Here is a 6,244-nt window from a genome sequence, read left to right as displayed (position 1 = left end):
CCCCACTATAACCTCTACCCCACTATAACCTCTACCCCACTATAACCTCCACCCCACTATAACCTCCACCCCACTATAACCTCCACCCCACTATAACCTCTACCCCACTATAACCTCTACCCCACTATAACCTCTACCCCACTATAACCTCTACCCCACTATAACCTCTACCCCACTATAACCTCCACCCCACTATAACCTCCACCCCACTATAACCTCCACTATAACCTCTACCCCACTATAACCTCTACCCCACTATAACCTCTACCCCACTATAACCTCCACCCCACTATAACCTCCACCCCACTATAACCTCCACTATAACCTCTACCCCACTATAACCTCTACCCCACTATAACCTCTACCCCACTATAACCTCCACTATAACCTCCACTATAACCTCTACCCCACTATAACCTCTACCCCACTATAACCTCTACTATAACCTCCACTATAACCTCCACTATAACCTCTACCCCACTATAACCTCTACCCCACTATAACCTCCACTATAACCTCTACTATAACCTCTACCCCACTATAACCTCCACTATAACCTCTACCCCACTATAACCTCTACCCCACTATAACCTCCACCCCACTATAACCTCCACTATAACCTCTACCCCACTATAACCTCTACCCCACTATAACCTCTACCCCACTATAACCTCTACCCCACTATAACCTCTACCCCACTATAACCTCTACCCCACTATAACCTCCACTATAACCTCTACCCCACTATAACCTCTACCCCACTATAACCTCTACCCCACTATAACCTCTACCCCACTATAACCTCTACCCCACTATAACCTCCACCCCACTATAACCTCCACCCCACTATAACCTCCACTATAACCTCTACCCCACTATAACCTCTACCCCACTATAACCTCTACCCCACTATAACCTCTACCCCACTATAACCTCCACTATAACCTCTACCCCACTATAACCTCTACCCCACTATAACCTCCACCCCACTATAACCTCCACTCTAACCTCTACCCCACTATAACCTCTACCCCACTATAACCTCTACCCCACTATAACCTCCACTATAACCTCTACTATAACCTCTACCCCACTATAACCTCCACCCCACTATAACCTCCACCCCACTATAACCTCCACCCCACTATAACCTCCACCCCACTATAACCTCTACCCCACTATAACCTCTACCCCACTATAACCTCCACCCCACTATAACCTCTACCCCACTATAACCTCTACCCCACTATAACCTCCACCCCACTATAACCTCTACCCCACTATAACCTCTACCCCACTATAACCTCCACCCCACTATAACCTCCACCCCACTATAACCTCCACTATAACCTCTACCCCACTATAACCTCTACCCCACTATAACCTCTACCCCACTATAACCTCCACTATAACCTCCACTATAACCTCTACCCCACTATAACCTCTACCCCACTATAACCTCCACCCCACTATAACCTCCACTATAACCTCTACCCCACTATAACCTCTACCCCACTATAACCTCTACCCCACTATAACCTCCACTATAACCTCTACTATAACCTCTACCCCACTATAACCTCCACCCCACTATAACCTCCACCCCACTATAACCTCCACCCCACTATAACCTCCACCCCACTATAACCTCTACCCCACTATAACCTCTACCCCACTATAACCTCCACCCCACTATAACCTCTACCCCACTATAACCTCTACCCCACTATAACCTCCACCCCACTATAACCTCCACCCCACTATAACCTCCACTATAACCTCTACCCCACTATAACCTCTACCCCACTATAACCTCTACCCCACTATAACCTCCACCCCACTATAACCTCCACCCCACTATAACCTCCACTATAACCTCTACCCCACTATAACCTCTACCCCACTATAACCTCTACCCCACTATAACCTCCACTATAACCTCCACTATAACCTCTACCCCACTATAACCTCTACCCCACTATAACCTCTACTATAACCTCCACTATAACCTCCACTATAACCTCTACCCCACTATAACCTCTACCCCACTATAACCTCTACCCCACTATAACCTCTACCCCACTATAACCTCTACCCCACTATAACCTCCACTATAACCTCCACTATAACCTCTACCCCACTATAACCTCTACCCCACTATAACCTCTACCCCACTATAACCTCTACTATAACCTCCACTATAACCTCGACTATAACCTCTACCCCACTATAACCTCTACCCCACTATAACCTCTACCCCACTATAACCTCTACCCCACTATAACCTCTACCCCACTATAACCTCCACCCCACTATAACCTCTACCCCACTATAACCTCTACCCCACTATAACCTCTACCCCACTATAACCTCTACCCCACTATAACCTCCACTATAACCTCTACCCCACTATAACCTCTACCCCACTATAACCTCCACCCCACTATAACCTCCACTATAACATCTACCCCACTATAACCTCTACCCCACTATAATCTCCACTATAACCTCTACCCCACTATAACCTCTACCCCACTATAACCTCCACCCCACTATAACCTCCACTATAACCTCCACTATAACCTCTACCCCACTATAACCTCTACCCCACTATAACCTCCACTATAACCTCCACTATAACCTCTACCCCACTATAACCTCTACCCCACTATAACCTCTACCCCACTATAACCTCTACCCCACTATAACCTCTACCCCACTATAACCTCTACCCCACTATAACCTCTACCCCACTGTAACCTCCACCCCACTATAACCTCTACCCCACTATAACCTCCACCCCACTATAACCTCCACCCCACTATAACCTCCACCCCACTATAACCTCCACTATAACCTCTACCCCACTAGAACCTCTACCCCACTATAACCTCTACCCCACTATAACCTCTACCCCACTATAACCTCCACCCCACTATAACCCCCACTATAACCTCCACTATAACCTCTACCCCACTATAACCTCTACCCCACTATAACCTCTACCCCACTATAACCTCTACCCCACTATAACCTCTACCCCACTATAACCTCTACCCCACTATAACCTCCACTATAATCTCCACTATAACCTCTACCCCACTATAACCTCTACCCCACTATAACCTCTACCCCACTATAACCTCCACTATAACCTCCACTATAACCTCTACCCCACTATAACCTCTACCCCACTATAACCTCTACCCCACTATAACCTCTACCCCACTATAACCTCTACCCCACTATAACCTCTACTATAACCTCTACCCCACTATAACCTCTACCCCACTATAACCTCTACCCCACTATAACCTGTACCCCACTATAACCTCTACCCCACTATAACCTCTACCCCACTATAACCTCCACTATAATCTCCACTATAACCTCTACCCCACTATAACCTCTACCCCACTATAACCTCTACCCCACTATAACCTCCACTATAACCTCCACTATAACCTCTACCCCACTATAACCTCTACCCCACTATAACCTCTACCCCACTATAACCTCTACCCCACTGTAACCTCTACCCCACTATAACCTCTACCCCACTATAACCTCTACCCCACTATAACCTCCACCCCACTATAACCTCCACTATAACCTCTACCCCACTATAACCTCTACCCCACTATAACCTCCACCCCACTATAACCTCCACTATAACCTCTACCCCACTATAACCTCTACCCCACTATAACCTCTACCCCACTATAACCTCTACCCCACTATAACCTCTACCCCACTATAACCTCTACCCCACTATAACCTCCACTATAACCTCTACCCCACTATAACCTCTACCCCACTATAACCTCTACCCCACTATAACCTCCACCCCACTATAACCTCTACCCCACTATAACCTCCACCCCACTATAACCTCTACCCCACTATAACCTCTACCCCACTATAACCTCTACCCCACTATAACCTCCACTATAACCTCTACCCCACTATAACCTCTACCCCACTATAACCTCCACCCCACTATAACCTCCACTATAACCTCTACCCCACTATAACCTCTACCCCACTATAACCTCTACCCCACTATAACCTCTACTATAACCTCTACCCCACTATAACCTCCACCCCACTATAACCTCCACCCCACTATAACCTCCACCCCACTATAACCTCCACCCCACTATAACCTCTACCCCACTATAACCTCTACCCCACTATAACCTCCACCCCACTATAACCTCTACCCCACTATAACCTCTACCCCACTATAACCTCCACCCCACTATAACCTCCACCCCACTATAATCTCCACTATAACCTCTACCCCACTATAACCTCTACCCCACTATAACCTCTACCCCACTATAACCTCCACCCCACTATAACCTCCACCCCACTATAATCTCCACTATAACCTCTACCCCACTATAACCTCTACCCCACTATAACCTCTACCCCACTATAACCTCCACCCCACTATAACCTCCACTATAACCTCCACTATAACCTCTACCCCACTATAACCTCTACCCCACTATAACCTCCACTATAACCTCCACTATAACCTCTACCCCACTATAACCTCCACTATAACCTCTACCCCACTATAACCTCTACCCCACTATAACCTCTACCCCACTATAACCTCTACCCCACTATAACCTCTACCCCACTATAACCTCTACCCCACTGTAACCTCCACCCCACTATAACCTCTACCCCACTATAACCTCCACCCCACTATAACCTCCACCCCACTATAACCTCCACCCCACTATAACCTCCACTATAACCTCTACCCCACTATAACCTCTACCCCACTATAACCTCTACCCCACTATAACCTCTACCCCACTATAACCTCCACCCCACTATAACCTCTACCCCACTATAACCTCTACCCCACTATAACCTCCACCCCACTATAACCCCCACTATAACCTCCACTATAACCTCTACCCCACTATAACCTCTACCCCACTATAACCTCTACCCCACTATAACCTCTACCCCACTATAACCTCTACCCCACTATAACCTCCACTATAATCTCCACTATAACCTCTACCCCACTATAACCTCTACCCCACTATAACCTCTACCCCACTATAACCTCCACTATAACCTCCACTATAACCTCTACCCCACTATAACCTCTACCCCACTATAACCTCTACCCCACTATAACCTCTACCCCACTATAACCTCTACCCCACTATAACCTCTACCCCACTATAACCTCTACCCCACTATAACCTCTACCCCACTATAACCTGTACCCCACTATAACCTCTACCCCACTATAACCTCCACCCCACTATAACCCCCACTATAACCTCCACTATAACCTCTACCCCACTATAACCTCTACCCCACTATAACCTCTACCCCACTATAACCTCTACCCCACTATAACCTCTACCCCACTGTAACCTCTACCCCACTATAACCTCCACCCCACTATAACCTCCACTATAACCTCCACTATAACCTCTACCCCACTATAACCTCTACCCCACTATAACCTCTACCCCACTATAACCTCTACCCCACTATAACCTCTACCCCACTATAACCTCCACTATAATCTCCACTATAACCTCTACCCCACTATAACCTCTACCCCACTATAACCTCCACTATAACCTCCACTATAACCTCTACCCCACTATAACCTCTACCCCACTATAACCTCCACTATAACCTCTACCCCACTATAACCTCTACCCCACTATAACCTCTACCCCACTATAACCTCTACCCCACTATAACCTCTACCCCACTATAACCTCCACCCCACTATAACCTCTACCCCACTATAACCTCCACTATAACCTCTGGGGAGAGTTATCATTCTCATCTGTTACGAAGACACTCACAGTCACGTTACTGCTGAGTGGAGGAGAACCATTGTCTCTGGCTACAACGTGGACTTTGAAGCTCCTAAACTGTTCATAATCAAATGCTCTCACAGCATGGATCACCCCCGTGTCTCCGTTAATGGATAAAAACGAGGACACCGGAACACCGTTAACACCACTAGGCAATAGAGAATAGACCACCGTACCGTTCTGTCTCCAGTCTGGGTCTCTGGCAGTCCTCAACATATTCTCTTCTTGATTTTTTGCGAGAGTTCAAGTCCGACAGGAGCATAGTTATAACACGTTTGTTCTAGTATCTGTCTTGGGAAGGCGCTGCGGTCTGTGAATTCCCCTCAGGGGACTGTATAAGAGAGCCAAGTTTATTCAGGACATTGTTAAAAACC

The sequence above is a fragment of the Salvelinus alpinus genome, chromosome 17, assembly GCF_045679555.1.
Source record: "Salvelinus alpinus chromosome 17, SLU_Salpinus.1, whole genome shotgun sequence".
Lineage (NCBI taxonomy): Eukaryota > Metazoa > Chordata > Actinopteri > Salmoniformes > Salmonidae > Salvelinus > Salvelinus alpinus.
The sequence above is the reverse complement of the archived record's forward strand: the minus strand, read 5'-3'. Positions refer to the sequence as shown.